Raw genomic sequence first — 17,016 nt, forward strand, 5'->3', positions numbered from 1 at the left:
TGGATATTACTGGAGGGAATACTGAGGCATGGAGAATCTAAATGGTTTGCTCGCAGTTACAAACAGAATCAATAGGAAGAAAATCTAGTTCTCTTGACTTTCGGGCCTGTGGTCTGAGCACTAGTTAACACTGCCTCAAACATTGTATTAAAAAATATGCTTTACAATGTTTCTTTTAAAAAATCTACTACAATCTTTAAAAGAGAGTTTGGTCATTGAGAGAACACACTCTGTATAGGTTCTGTTAGCTTAATTTAACAAAGGTGTCTAACAAGCAGGATAATTACACCTTGAGAAATTCCTGCATCAGTGGGAATACAGAATTTCATTAGAAGCGTATGTTTCGAGTGTTACATAGATCCCCTGAACATTTATATGAAATGTTATGATTCCCCAGGAAACCATGAACCATCCAAAGCTAACAATCATAAATGCCTTCTACTATCTGATATTTCCTTCTGGTAATGTGTTTCTTTAGCTTCATATCACTTACTATTTCCAAATCATTATGTGAAACTTGACCCTGAACAGACATCTCAGCCATTCTCATTCGGAACCAATGCTCAGTACTTACAATCTCCAGAGGTCATTACTGGACATAAAAACTCTGGTCTTTCAGATGGTAAGATTTAGTGCAGGGACTGTCATTTACTACATTGCTACTGCACAATGGGGCCAAGACCTAGCTAACATCTCTAGACAATACAGCAAATCCACATTTGATAATAATATGAAATACATAATTTATTCAATATATTTCACATTTTTGGAGGAAATGATTCGTCACAGGGTTCATTAAGAGTTGGCAAATAGTACAGCAGAGGCGAGTGTTTAGTTGCAAATGACTACATTGACAGCATGAGCAGCTGTGCTGGGCAGAGGCTTGGCAGGAGGATAAAGTGTTTGAAGTCTGATGCAGGATGAAGGAAATGGAGGGATTCAAGCAACAGGATTCACAGAGATGACTTGCTAGTCTCAAACCTAAAAGGAAAGGAACTCCCAAAGCCCCTCTCCAGCTTCTGGGGAACAGGATGAACTCTGGTTTCTCTCTTTCTCTCTCACTGAACGGGAGAACGTAGCTTCTGTTCTCACCCTTCTCTCCATTTCCATTGAAGTGCTCCTCCTTTCTCTTACTCTTGTGCCTCATGTTCTCAAATGGGCAAGGGCTGCAGGAAAAGCAATCCATGTCTGACCTACAATCTGCCATCTCTTCAGGGCTGCAGTAGTGCCAGGGCCCTGCATAAATTGGGTGGATTTGAAGCATTCAGCTTACCAGAGGACTTACATGGTTTTCATACACACAGTGATAATGAAGCAGTCCAGCAGGGATGGCACTGAAGAGGCACAGGTGTAATAACCTAAACAGAAGCAAACCTAAATGATCGCATATGGAAAACTGTAGCGGATACCAGGCATGCATCAATGCTAAAATACTGGTGCGTGGTCTTAAGTTCAGGGAAGAGGGTAACTGAGTAGTAGAAAAGCTATCTGCAGAACAGGCAAGCCAGATACAAGTAAAAGTTAATATATATTACACAAACTATCATCAAATAATTTATAGCTGCAGGATATTTTCAGACCATAAATGGTTGATAATCATGTCTGCTCACATCACCAAGAAAAATAATTAATCTTATTAATAATTAAGACTCAAAACTCCAGCATCCAAATGTTTTCCAAATGCAGTTATCTTTAAACAAGCAAGTTTGCCCTTGAACTCTTACCCTCATCAGTAAGTAGGAAAAAAACATACCACTATGGGCTGTTCCTGGTCTCATTTGCATTAGTTTTGCACCAGTATAACTCCATTTGCCTTCAGCGGAATTATCCTGATTCACAGAAATAAGGACCCATCAGCACATTTAGGTTTTTCCTCTTTCTGCATGTTCCCATGATGCCAAACATGCTCATACTCTCAGAATTCTGCTCTCTGCTCCTCAGAGAGCTTGTTACAAAAAGCAGGGTGTTCATTTTAAAAGGTTCTTCCCCAAGAAAATGACATGTTACATCACACCATTATCAGAACTGCAGGATAAAGACATCAGAAAATGTGGTTCCTTATGAGTTTCAAGCAGCCTGAGGAAAAACAACCAAAATCACGGTTTTCTATTACCGATATTTCCCACCAACAATCTACTGCTCTGTAAGTCCCTGTTTAATCTAGCACCATTGAAACTAAATTGATAGCCTCCCTCATTTTATGCTATCCTCATCAGAAATCCTCTTATCCACTTCTGGCCACAGCCTTTCTCCAGTCTTCTGATCCTTTTCCAAACTCAGTTCATCGGCTAGTCTCCATGGCTTCTTTAGCCTTTACTGCTACCTCCATCTCCCATATTCTCTCTCCAGCCTCCCAAAACTTTCCCAACCTTACCTTGCTTGTAGATCTGCAGCTATTCTGACCCTCAATGTGTTAGATCCCAGCATCTGTCTAGTCTTCTATGGTTTTCCCAGCCTCAGCGTGGTTTCTGGCATGTTCATGTCCTCTCCAGTCTCCTGAGGTTTTTGCACGACAGCAGGACTGAGAATCTGGGCCTGTATTTCAGCAATCACTGCTCGACATGCTTCACACCCACTCTACCCAACTCCAGCATATGAAATGACAAAAATTCAACAGCTCCTGAAGGCATTGCATTCTCACATGAGGAGGCAATGTTATTACTCCACAAGTAGCACATTACATTTGGGAATTTTGGGGCCCTAATAAGGCATCAGCCCACTTGATGAGCCTCTGCCTCCACTGGGGGGGAAAAAAAATTAAAATGGCCACACAGATTATAAATGTGCTTGAAGCTCCTGTGACTTGAGAACTCTGAAGAAAATAAATTGTCAGACAGTTGCAGGGAAGTTAGGGTGACCGGATGTCCCATTTTCAAAGGGACAGTTCCGTTTTGGGGGACTTTTTCTTATATAGGCTCCTATTATACCCCCACCCCATTTGATTTTTTCACAGTTGCTATCTGGTAACCCTACAGGGAAGGTTTGGGGAGAGGGTGAGGGGTCTGAGGTTTTCTGATAATTGTGCGTAAATGGCCATAGGGGACCTATCAGTTTCCCATGGAATTAATGAGCATGATCTCTTCACACACACCGTTCAACTGGGCTCCCAGAAGTTCTTTCCAAATCTCCCACAAACCACTGCTTCAAGGAGCACTGATAGGAACTGCAAGATAAGACAGTCTAATAAAGGTGCAAGAGTAATGATGTTCTACAGTGCAAGTAAGGGTGTGGGCAAAACTGCGACCAAAAGAAACAGGATGACTAGTATGGGCACACTGCACAGTTGGAGCCTTCCCAACCACAATCCCACCAGTTCAATTCTCTAATATAAATACTGCCTAGGACTCACGGTATTTCTGTGGTACAGTCCGTACCCCTCTACCTCTAAAAATCAGCCTTTGTTAATACATTAACATTCAGAAAGGCTGGAAGTTAAATTTCTATCACAAATGTCAAAGGCTTGGAAAGCTCAGTAGTCAAAACTATTCCATTGTTTCCCACTGAAAAGTATTTTGAACAGCATGTGTCATTTAATCACGAAAGACTAATGTAAGTCTAAGAGTCAGATCAATGAGTCTGCTCATGCAAGTAAAAGCTGTCACACAATCAGGCTTCAGGTAGACAACATATACACAAAGAAGTGAAAGAAAGGTTGCACAGCAATTTTTTAATAGTTATGGTACAGACAGAGAGAGAAAAAAAGACCTAACACAAAAGAGGGATATTAGTTTCAGTAGAAATATTATAGAAGACAGGAGGGCCTTCAGACTAAAGTGAAACAGCTGGATACAAGGCTGGAGTGATGCCACTGGATTTTCTGCTGAAAAGGAACACCTGCAGCCCTATAACAAATATAGAATAGAGAGCTTTTTAAAATGAACATCATAGTGTTTCTTAAAGTCAGACATTTCTTTCAACAGGCATAACGTGCCCAGAGGGTGTGGGTGATCTGTCAATATTTGCTCACCTGTTTTATTTAGAGATGAAGGCAGCATGTATAGATAATAAATAGGTGTGTCATCAACACCTGAAAGACATGGCATTACATTTCCAGGGATCACAATCAAAAACCAATAACAGCTCAGCGAGATCAGCAACGTTTACATGCTTCTAATTTTAGAAGTATTTATTCAGAGGTTTTCTTGAGTAAGAAAGAAGTGAGGAGAACAGGGCCTTAAAAAATAGCAATCTAATTCAATGACACACACATAGCTACTCAAGCTTTCCAATCTCAGTGCTTTGATTTATTTATACTAATCTAACTCTACTACTTGAAAGTATGTTGGTCTATTATTTAAGACCCAAAAGTTTGATCTTGCAGTTCTTACTCAGCCAAAACTCTCCCTGGAGTCAATGGGAGATTGGCCCAAGTAAGGATTGCAGAATCAGGCCAGAAGTCACCTGAACTTTGGTTTCTCAAATCACATTAAAGTCACATGATCAGGAAAACTAAAACAATTCTGAAGGCACAGGATCTATGACAATTCACAAAATTACCAGGAAGAGATAACATGCGCATAAGTGGCCTTAAAATACTATGAAATACTTACATTTAAAATAGTAGCTGCAGGTAGCTAATGTTAAAAGGAAGCATTTTGGGAGGTTTTTTCAAGCATGATTTTAATCTTCAATCAATTAATCAACAAACATAACTGTGGAGCTAGCCAGGTCACACTTCCTATCCATAGCATCTGGATTTGTGTTTATATATTAAAATTAGATAACATCTCATTCTTCAAACCCAAAAGGAACAGTCTGTTACTGAAGCTTAGGCAGAAGCTGTTCTGTAGTGGCCTTGTATTATGTGATAGTTAGAGCAACATACTCACACCAGGCAAAAAAAGCCAACAATTTGAAACAAATTATATTGGGATTGCAGAAGTCCTGGAGAGGCTTAGATGTATCAGTTAAGTTAAAAATAATGTGTGTGTATGTGGGAGGGGGAATTGTGTTCCCAATGGTTGTGGGTGTTTAGTGCCCACACTGTTTGAGATATGATTTGGACTCTTCATTAGCTATTCAGCATCTTAACTATCAAGTAAATGTCTTGTAACAAACCGCTGCTATCCCCTAATTGTTTATTTAAGGATGTGAAACATACCAGTAACCTGTACACACACAGCTGATTATTGTAACCTTGTGTTGCCCTCAAACAGCCTCTGCTACCAGGGTGATATTCACATCCAGGTACAAGCATAGGGCCTAGGCCCCAGCCTCTTAACTCATACTTATGCTCTATTTTGAGAATTTAAATTGCTGCATAAGCCTGTGTTGTCCCTCTGTATCGGGATGAATTTAACCTTATGTTATTATGCACAGCTTTGCACTTTATAATCTAGTTTTTAAAATCTTTGGGTGGGGGGAGAAGAAGGGAAGACTGTTTCTTGCTTTGGGCTAGACTGTGGCTTTTAGGTTCAGCCTTGTATATGGACAGTGCAGAGCTGCACAACCCTAAAAAAGGCAACTGAAGAATTTCTGCCTCTAGTAGGCATAATCCCTCTTGACACTCTGCTCCATCAGTTGTACCACCAGCTTCTACCCTCCTGCCCCCTTCAGCCAAGAGGTAGCAAAGCACAGCATCTGTTACTGCAGATCACCCTTAGGCAAGTATGTATAGGAAGCTTCTCATCCAGTCTCCATGGCCAGGCAAGGGCTGCAAACAGTCTAGCTCTTTATGGCTGTACAGCACCCAGCACAGTGAGAAATTATTCATTATTTTATTAGTATTATGGTAGCATCCTCCAGATTGGGTCCCCATTACACAGAGTTCTATACAAACACACAGCAAGAGAGAGTCTCTTCCTGGAAGATCTTATGATCTAGTTTCAAACGAGATGCAAGCAGCAAAAAATAAAAACAATGGAGGGAACAGGGGAGGGAAAAGGAGGGTGGTAGTAACAGGGACATTTAGTAAATTTCCCAATCTTTATATTAGGTATAAATTGCAGTATAAATAAATGGTAACATTAGTGTTTATAATCCTTGTTGGCCATTTGCCTAGCCAGTGATTTTTTCCATCTGCTAAACATTATAGTTTCATATTATTAAAAATAATTCAAGTAAAAAACTAGCAATAAAGTTCTGTGCTCAAATAACAAATCTGAGCACCTTTAAAGGATCTGAAAATATTCAAGCAGTGGGCAGATAAGTGGAATTTTCACAATTTTCCGCAACCAAGCATGTTTGCTGTATATTTATAACATAACCCCCCCATTTTGTTTTTAAATATATTACTAGAAATTACCCCTTTCCTGTAAATAAATATGGGCCCAATTCAGCATGATACTTAAGCACTTATTAAACTTTTTAAGCACAAAAATTTCCCACTTCAGCAGGAATACTTGCATGCTTAAAATTACATGCACACTTAAGAGTGCCTTACTGGATTAGGTCAATAATTATTCTTTATATCGAGATGGGATATTTTTCTAGAACATATGCTATAGAAATTATGGGTTTAATACAGAAATTACTGGGTGATTTTCAATGGCCTATATCATGAAGGAGGTCAGAAGAGGTGATCATGATACTGCCTTCTAGCCCTAGAATTTATGAAAGTACTGAATGTAGACCAACTTCTAAGTCTTGTGTCCATCTGTAGACAACAACATCAAATTGCTGTTGTCTTTTAATGAGGTTTTGCAACTGATGAATAAGAAGTCCCATAAGACATGTAAACCTCACCTTTTTGGACCACAACAGGGAACATCTTGCAGCTGCAGAGTTTTACTGTTGTAGTAAGGAAGACTTTCCATCTTTCAATATAGCATTTTTATCTAAAATATTGCACTGTAATTAGTGTGGTATTTACTGAAATGACAATAATGACACTCAGAGTTTTACCCACAGCGGTAATTTTCCCACCCTATTTAAACAAAAATATCTTATCATGATCATAGTGTTGGAGATTGCAAATTTAACTGAATTTGAATGAGATGTTCCCTGGACTAATCAATAGAGCACATGGAGCCACAACTTCCAGGTTTTATGGCTGGATATGATTGCCAGTGACCTGCTGTGTGATCTTTTACAAAGATCTTAATCGCTGTGTACCACCTCTGTAAAATGGAACACCAATACTTTTTACCAAAATTATTTAATACCTTCAATTTAAAGGTTCTATAGATGTATTTATTATTCTTATTATTCATGTTCCATCTGTCTAATACATTTCATCCAAAGTAATGACAAATTATATTTCAGACTACATTTTCATGGACTCACCCAGCAGCCCTTATTTAGGTAAAATTTCCAATTAAGTCAACAGGAGTTGAATAAAGACTCTTAAGGTTGGACCTAGCAGTCACTTTGACCCAGATTTTCAAAGTTGAGTTAAGGTGTTAGTTGCCTAAATACTTTTGAAGATCTCGGCCTTTGCCCACAGCTGAAATGGCAGCCACTTCTGGGGTAAAATTTGGCTTTTTTTTTGTTTGTTTCTTTGTTTTTTTAAACACAGTATTGGACAGAGCAATACTGTGCAACAGTTTAGGACAGGAAGAGGATACCACCATATCCAACGGAAACTGCAGGGAGTGTCTTGGTGCAGAGAACATAATTACCCAAAGTGGAATCTGGCCAGAACATTATTTTTTAACTTTTTAAGGTATTTTATTATATTTGGCTGGGATGGAGTAGGGTGAAAAGATGCAGGGAGAGGAAAACAAAACAATTTTATCTTCCCAAACAATATATTTGCAAATACAGCTCTTTCACGAATCTGTGGGACTATCTTATGTGTACAGCCAACAAAATTTTAGTGCATCGAACATATAGGCTTAAATATCCTGGTGGTGTGTCGGATGGACATTTAACACACAGTTTAAGGCTTTTTATATACAAGAGAAGAGTGGCAAGAGCTAAATGCTCCATTATATGAATGGTCCAACATGTGATTTACAGACAGAACTGTTAATCCAAATTAAAACCACACTCAAAACAAAATCAAACCTTTAACATTAAAATAAAACCAAATGACCGTGCAGGCATGTTTTTATGAAAGTCCCACTCCCTCCATGGCAAATAACAAGATCCATTCAACTGGTGTGGCAAAGAACGTATGCTCAATCACACTCCTTTTGGTTTCCTCAGCATGGGTTACTGGGCACCACACCCATCTTTGTCTGCCAGTATCTGAATGCAGCAATGATGGGTTAAACAGCAAGGCAGAGCCATGGAGTAAGTACCCAGAATGTGAGCCCACTGCAATGCTCTGCTCTCCAAACAATATTGGTTTCTCTCTCACTTCCCCCCCTCCCAAGACTGCAGAGAAATACATTCCTAAATGGATTACACTTCCGCTTTCTGCTGCCCTCAAGCTAACAGAGTGTCCATGTAACTTAAAGAACTAGAAAGACAAACACTCAACTTTAATAGCATCCTCCCTTCCTCTGTCTCTGATGCTACTTAATTCCTCAGATCTTTTCCAGTGGAGGAGGACTGGAAACAGGCTGCATCAACACACCTGTCTATTAGATTATCACTGCAAATCAATCTGTCACCTCAAGCCTCAAGCAATTCATTACCTCAGTCCTGTTATCACATAGGTCTGTACCCTATGGGTAATCAGATAGCAGCAGGGTCAGAAAAGAATGGTGAAGACACGGTCCCTGTGAGGAAAGGCAATGCTAATTTCATATCAACAAGAGATCACCACAGTAGACCCTACAGGCTATGGAAATTCTGTTTTACTATATGAAGAACAGAGAAGGAAGCCTCTTCCACTAAACCCAGAGTCCTGAGTGTTCCAGCCCAGCTATGATCATATTTTTAAACTATGCACAAAATTAGCAACCTTGAGAGCATAATTACATTATGAAATATATAAACAAAGGAGATGGATTAGCAAGCAGGAAGAAAATGCACTTTAGACATATAAATCCATTACCATGTCACTTACTATCATTTTGGACTCTCCTAATCTGCCATAAAGATAATCTGAGCATGCTTAGCCTTCTTCAACAAGCATAACACATTGTGTTTACCCTGGAAGTCCACACGCTGGAAGACTAAAAGATTTTACCTGTATCCATTTTGGCCTTTAAAGTACACACCTGGCATGTTCCTGGGGAATGGTAAAGGGAGCAGGGCATGAGGTCCTTCATCCCCAGCTGTGAACAATCATCCTCCAGACTGCCTTTTTGCAACTCTTTTCACTCTTTTAGCAAAGTGCAGGCCTCACTTAGGGAAGGCTGCTGGCCAAAGCTTTCTTTAACAGCCTTGACACGGCCAAGACACAGTGCTTGCTTTCTTCAATAAAATAGTTTACGGTTAAACACCTGCATTTACTTAAAAGCAAATCCTAATCCCTGGGTACAACAGGCTGTATGAAAGCAAGTTCTGAGGAAGATAAACTGACCCTCAATAGGCAACAGAATAGAGACTGTGGGCACCAGGTGCCCTTCCCTCCACAGGGCTGTTGGAACAGTGGGTAACACACACTCCAGGGTGATATGAACAGGGTGCAACTTCACTTGTATAGGCTCCTCTCTTCTTGCCCTTCCTCCTCAGCTGCCAAGCAGGCCTTATTCATTCATTCATTCAGGCCAATTGGCCCCAGTGCCATTTAGGCCTCATGGTCCCAAAGTGAAAGGGGTGGGATCACAGTGCCATCCAAGGATCTTAGAGCACTTCATAAATGTTAATGAATTCTCACAGCAGCCCTGTGCAGTAGGTAAGTATTATCATACTCACTTAACAGGTGCTTTTACAGTTACACAGAAAGGGTAAAAGTGCCCTGCCCCAGGTTACCCTGTGAGTCAGTGTGAGAATTAGGGACAGAAACTAGTGGCCCAGAATTCCAGTCAACTGCTGTAACGATTTAGGTCTACTTCCTCTTTGGGGGGAAAAATGTACCAAAGCTACATCTATGTAAAACTTGTCCATGGAGGACATCACACTCTTCACATCATCAGAACAGGGCAAGCTGGTATTCTCCAAAATAGCAATACTGAAGCTGTGTCAGTCCTGATTCCAAATAACAATACCAAATTTTCTGTAGAATTTGCAAAGCTGAGGTGGTCAATTACTTCATCCTCTCACCTGCAATCACCTTTAAGAAAGGATCTACTCCAAGAATCTCCAGTAGAGATGGAGCAATCAATAAAATCGAGATCTGTCTCCATTTATCCACCTAACATCATAGTGCATGGACCAAATGTTTTGGTTCAGGTCCATCCCTCTTTTCAAGGCTGTAAATGGGGATGAAGGGATTCTTCAAGCCCACAGTTGATTGACATCTTGATTCTGGAATTGTTGCTTGGACAAAACTCCCACTGAAGTCAAAAGCAGTTTTTACTGAGTAAGAAATAGAGTACTGAGCCCTGAAACAAAACACCAGCTCTATCTGTGTAAAAGTCTTAAAAAGGATAAAATTATGGTTTTTAACTTTTAATACTTTTTTTGAGACTTTTAAAAATAATTGTAGGATTGCTCATTAATTTGATTATTGTCATTGTTTTTGTTTTTAAAAGAGCATGTATGCATTTATGATTCAAAACCACAAAGAAATACGTTGGCAAATTCAATGATCTCAGAAGAATTCTATAATAATGAATATCTCACAACAACCTTGTGAGGTGGTTATTATTAGCCCCATTTTACAAGTGAGGAAACTCGAACACAAAGAGATGAAGGGACTTTCGTAGATGTTTAAAACCAGGAGAGACCATTATGATTCTCCTGCATAATACAGAATCTCAAAGTGATAGCTGCATAGCCCAACAGCTGTTGGATGAACTAAAGCAGATCTTTCAGAGAGGCATTCAATTATGATATAAAGCCCAAGGGTTGAAGAACTGCCTGAAATCACCCAGCAAGCATGTAAAACAGCATTAGAAAAAGAACCCAGAACTATGAGTTTCATACATGTCCTAACAATACACTTCACCAAAATGACTGAAAAAATAGGTCAGTTACAAGTACCCACTTTCGGAGTTAAAAAAAAAATCCCTAACATTTAGTTGTGAAAGATAACAGGAAATGTGTGAACTGCATATAGGTAGTTCAGATTAGTTTGGAAACTAATGGCTGAATTTTTGAGGCCACTATGTTTAAATAATTGTTCTTTGGGGCATATGCATGTGTATTAGGAAACGTGAATGTGCTAGAATTTGACCTATGGGAAATTCTTGGAACTGAGATGTTGATTCTTGAGCACTTGTTCCTAAGCAATCAAGGAGTTAATAAGCATTCCACTAAGCATTAGCTATTAAATTTAATTAATTCTGTTTGAAACAAACCACCCCTTTCTAGCTGTGTAATATTAAGAAACACTTTTACCAATACTCCTATATTCTATGACTCCACATTCTGAGACTACTACTGCTCCAGTTGAAATCAATGGCAAAAATCTCATTGGTTGCAATAGAAGCAGGATGGGCCCTCTGTTAGATTGACGTACACAACAACTATGATTAATTTCCAGCAACAGCTTTTTTTTTTTAATATAACAAACATAGACAACTGAGTATTTAGCAATATGCAGAAGTAGCCTACCAAATTTCAAATAAATACGTAAAGTATGCTTCCTTATATAGTTCTTTTACCTCTTCTTGTTGCAAAATTCATACCATATAAAATCTAAACACAGCTATTACAATGTAATGACCACTTCCAGGCACTGCTCAAAGTAGAAAAATCACAGACTGTGTAACATATAAACAGTATTAAAAAAACAAAGTATTTTAAATGGTACAAAATGCTGTAATTATCACCTGATCCTAGGTTTTGAAATAAAATATTTGAGTTGAGTCATGATTTCTCACAGCTCAAAACAAACTCCAGTTAACTAGAGATCCTTCCTCTAGAGCCAAGGCTGTCTAAGGTACATTCTTGCTTAACATATATTTTGAAAGCTCTCTGTCATTTTAGATAGTTTTCAAGAGGCAGAAAAGAGATTCTGGGCCTGATCCTGTAGTGCTCATGGGCAAAGACTCCCAGTGACTTCTGTGAAGCACTGGACAACTGATAAGTTATAATTGTGTCCACACAGAACAATAGCTTAGTACAGTGCATAAAGTATCACATAACTGTTTAACATATTGCAGACTCGGTTTTGCTTTTCAAATGTTCAAACTATAAATGAAAGTTTTGTCACAATTTATGAAGTCTGGGAATGAATTGTTTGAAAGCTGATTTTTCTCCTTAACCAACATACACATTGAAATTAATGAAACTGGGGAACAAAAATCATATTTTCCTCAACTGATATGTTGCTATCCCCTGGAGAATACATTCTTATGCAAAATGCATAAGTTTGTCCTGTTAGAAGCCTGAATATGGACTGGCTCAAATCTCATTTGCCCAACCCAGTAGCATTGTTAACAATGTATATTTAAAATATGCCATGGACCAAAGTCTGTCCTTTATTACACCTGCACAATTTCATTGACTTCACTAGGGTTGCGTTCACATATAGAAATCACTCAATATTTTCCATTATGTTAAAGGAAATTCCCTCCTCCTCTCACCCTCCCACAAAACAGAACAAAACAAAACCACAAACCTTGGATTTTCACATAAAACAGCAGCAGCCAGTATGTTTATTTCTCAATTTTTTCCCATTGCCGGGAAAACAGTATAGCAAAATCTCATCAGTAGGTGCTTCATAAGGGGAACCTCATGCCATTCACCATAATCCCCTGGCTCCTAACTTCATTGAAATTCATTGTGTAGTCCCCTTTCCCAGTGATCTACATGTGCAGGAAAGAGTAAAGCCTTGGCTCATAAGAAACACTTCAAAGTGTGGCTCTCAACCTTTCCAGACTACCGAACCCCTTTCAGGAGTCTGATTTGTCTTGTGTACCCCTAGATTTCACCTCTCTTGAAAATGTCTTGCTTACAAAATCAGACATAAAATACAAAAGTGTCACAGCCCACTGTTACTGAACAATTACTTACTTTCTTATTTTTACCACGTAATTATAAAATAAATCAACTGGAATATAAATATTGTACTTACATTTCAGTGTATAGTATATAGAGCAGTATAAACAAGTCATTGTCGGTATGAAATGTTAGTTTGTTCTGACTTTGCTGATGCTTTTTATTTAGCCTATTGAAAAACTAGGCAAATATCTAGATGAGTTGATGTACCCCCTGGAAGACCTCTGCATACCCCAGGGATACACGTACCCCTGGTTGAGAACCACTGCTTTAAAGAGTGAAAGAGCACTATTAGTCCTGATTATAATTAAATCCTTCTGGCCTATGCATTTTTTATTTCCTCTCACCTTTTGAGGGTAGATTTACTGTGATTTAAGTTGACTCAAACATATACAAACACACGAAATTCCAGGAAAAAAAAAAGATTTAACCCTGACTTAACCTTTGGCATTTAGAATATAAAACCCACACATACACGTAAACACACTCCATGCTTATGTCAATGTATTAATGACTGGAAAGGGGGAGTTGAAAGGCAGGGTAAGTGTGGGGGTGGACTATCTTAATCCTCTAGAAAAGGGACTGACCCTCTTACTGCACATGTGAAAGCTGAATCCCATGACCACAAAAGATTTCCCTTCTTAAAAACATTGTTCAACTGCATGAGTAAATCAGCCGAATGTCTTGAGTTGACAGAGAAGGCATGCAAACTATTAGATTTCACAGTGCATTGTTCTACAGATCACTCTCAAAAGACTGAGATCACAACTTTACCTATAACAAGCCCAGCCATAAGTAAAGCCCTGTGCAATATCCACCTACAATACTATCACATTAAACAGGACTAATGCTTTCAAATCAGGAGTAGCTGTATTGCTGAACTTTACCTTTCTGCACAGCTCCCAAATATGCACGCTGCTTCCTCATCCACCAAGCACACCAGCTACAGGAAAGCAACTCGGCAAAAGGAAGAAGAAATCCAGCAGAAATAAACCCACTAACTTAAAAAAAAAATCTCTACAGTCTCTCTGTGGGCAAAGAATCTCCAGATTTTCCAAAGCAAAGTTCAGAGGGAACAGGGGTTGGAACAGAGTTCCGATAACTTTCCAATCGTCTTTAGGAAAAGTCTGATTCTGAAAGCAGCAACGGCACAATCAGACAACCCCTCTGGCTTTGCTCTGATCGCATGGCACTTCTATCCAGCAGCTGCAGCCCCCTCTAGGAAGCTGTTACAATCTCTGGTCTCACCACCCCACCCCTAGGCCTCTCTGATTGCTTTCGCAGTACAGGGGCCACTCCAGATAACACAGGCAAACAAGCATGTCATAAATCAGACAAAGTCTGCAAAGGGACGTTGTTAGTTCTTTAAGTTATTACCTGAATCTTTCCTTGACGGCTCCTGATAAACTCTGTCCTTAACATTGTATTATCTTTCATTATGCACTTGGTTAGAGGACACCACACATTAGTAAGCACAAATTCTGTACATCCAAGGAAACCTGTGGAATGTATTTTAATATTCTGTAGAAGAGGAAAGGATTAAAGGCACTGTAGTTGTTCCCTGGTTTCTTGTTGCATTAGTTCTTGCTGCATTCATTAACTACTACTACTGTTATACAGAATGGGTAATATTTTCAAAAGTGCAAACGTGCCATTTTCAAAAGCACGAGTCATTTAGCATCCTCAGTCTCAAAGACTTTCAGTGGAACTTAGGCTTCTAAATTGCTTAAGTGCTTTTAAAATTTTACCCATAATATATATGAATTATGCACTCAGATATGTGGAAATGGGTGCTGTGATGAGTGTATGGAAAACCCCGAGACATGTCAGTGTGTTTAGTACTGGACCAACAAGGAGGGAGATAGAGTCCCAAGAACATTGTAGTCTCGTTCACATAGGAACATAAAACTGGAATGACCTCCTGGGTCATTGAGTCCATTGCTGTAGCATTCTACAGTCGTGTTCATAAATGTATTAAGTGCCACCTTAAAACTAGTTAGGTTGTTTGCCCCTACTGCTCCTGTTCGGAGGCTGTTCCAGAACTTCACTCCTCTGATGGTTAGATACTTTCTTCTAACTTCCAGCCTAAATTTATTCATGGCAAGTTTAAGAACATAAGAACAGCATACTGGGTCAGAGCAAAGGTCCATCTAGCCCAGTATCCTGTCTTCCAACAGTGGCCAATACCAGCTGCCCCAGAGAGAATGAACAGAACAGGTAATCATCAAGTGATCCCTCCCCTGTCACTCATTTCCTTTGGCAAACGGAGGCTGGGGATACTATCCCTGCCCATCCTGGCTAATAGCCATTGATGGATCTATCCTCCATGAACTTACCTAGTTCTTTTTTGAATCCTGTTATACCGATTTGCTCTTGTGCCAACATTGTCCTCCAAGTTAGAAAACTCTTTTCCCTCGCTAGTGTTTACCCCTCTTAAATATTTATGGAGAGCAATTATATCCCCTCTCTCCTAAAATAGGCCTTCACATTGCCCTGGTCATCCCAGTAGCCCTTCTCTGCACCTGTTCCAGTTTGAATTAATCTTTCTTGAACATGGATGACCAGAACTGTAGTCAATATTCCAGATGTGGTCTTATCAGTGTCTTGTATGGTGGCATTAATAGATCTTTATCTCTACTGGAAATATCTCACCTGACACACTGTAAGATTGTATTTTGCAAGGGCAAGACAGCAGCTGGCCTTTGTGTTGGTGAGCTGGAGGGACAGGCACAAATGAGCTACATCATGTGCAGACTCTAGACACAATCAGTTACTGTGTTCATCCTGTTCTATCCCTTCTCTCCACCAAGAGAGGGAAAATAACATATTACAACCACTTCAGTGATGTAGTAGTATCAGGGCCTGCTCCAGCGTTTTTGCTGCCCCAAGCGTCAGGAAAAAAAAAGCGCCACGATCGGAAGTACTTCGGCAGCAGCTCTACCGGCACCACTTCATTCTTCGGCGGCAATTCGGCAGCAGGTCATTTCCTCCAAGAGGGACTGAGGGCCCCGCCGCTGAAGAGCCAAACGTGCTGCCCCTATCCATTGGCTGCCCCAAGCACCTGCTTGCTGTGCTGGTGCTGGCCCTGAGTAGCATATATATACTCCCATGGGCACCTCAGAGCTCTAGGAGACTGTGTGCAGTTTCTCTTACAGCTCCTTCTGGAATGGTGAAGTTCAGTCAGACCCCACAACATGGACTAGGCCTAAGTAACACAGAAGAGCCTCAAATCAGCCAAGACGCTCTGGGAATGGGATCAATCTTTTGATTAGCAATGCACAGGCACAACCAGCCACTTCAGGAGGGTGCCGACTCTAACACAGTTCTGGAAGAATATGATTGAGAGAATTTTGGTTTTCATTTTTAAAAAAAAAATCAAAATGTTAGTTTCTAGACCTCCTGGTTGCAAAGAAAAGCTGGAAAACATGAGCCCTAAGGACTCAAACAAAAAACAGAAGGCAAATAAAGCAACACAAAATATATTATTCTTAAAAATTTCATGATTTTAAGTCAATCTAATGATTTGCAGGGGCCTGACTTGTGATTTTTGAATGTTTGAGGTTGGCAGTACTACATATATGCAAATATCACCACCAAAATACACATTTTTATACAGTAAATGCAAAAAAGCTAGTGTTCATTTTTGTTAATTTCTGCATAAATCTTCAAACAAGCAACTATCAGGAAATTAAAAAACTAGAGTTACTTCTTTAAAAAAAAATTACTTTTAACTGCCCCCCCCACACACCCTCGTTGGGCTAGATTTCAACTTGGTGGTGTCCCTTTAACAAGGAAAGCCAAAAAAGAAATTAAGTAACATTTGAATATTTCAGTCTAAACTTTGCATTATGAAGTTGTTTTTATCTTTAATTTTCCTGGTTTAAAAAAAAAAAAAAAGGTGTGTGAAGGGGTAGGAAGGGAAAGGATGAAAAAAAGGTGCATCTATTTGATTTGGAAAACTTGGAGTGAAAGGGGAGAGCCCATTCGTGAGCGTGGACTTATCTGGGATCTATTTGTCAGCCAGAACCAGGAAAGCTTGAGAGGTGGCCTGTAAGAGAACAGGCTGAATCTGGAAATGATGGAGGAGCTAATATGGTGGCTGGTAGACCAACAGAGAGAGATGGAGAGGACATT

The 17,016-nt window shown here is 39.6% G+C and overlaps 1 protein-coding gene across 3 annotated transcripts in view; it reads right to left on the reverse strand.

The window, feature by feature from the left end:
* Positions 1-17,016, reverse strand: part of TNS3 (tensin 3) — a 413,597-nt gene that overhangs the window by 312,050 nt on the left and 84,531 nt on the right. Inside the window, exon 1 of one of the 3 annotated variants that reach the window (XM_050937643.1) lies at positions 13,770-13,788. The exons of the other annotated variants lie outside the window; for them this stretch is intronic. The gene's annotated coding sequence lies outside the window, so the exon portion shown is untranslated. Of the gene's footprint in view, positions 1-13,769; positions 13,789-17,016 lie in introns of those variants that run through there. 3 annotated transcript variants of the gene reach the window in all.

Source organism: Gopherus flavomarginatus, chromosome 2 (genome assembly GCF_025201925.1).
Source record: "Gopherus flavomarginatus isolate rGopFla2 chromosome 2, rGopFla2.mat.asm, whole genome shotgun sequence".
NCBI lineage: Eukaryota > Metazoa > Chordata > Testudines > Testudinidae > Gopherus > Gopherus flavomarginatus.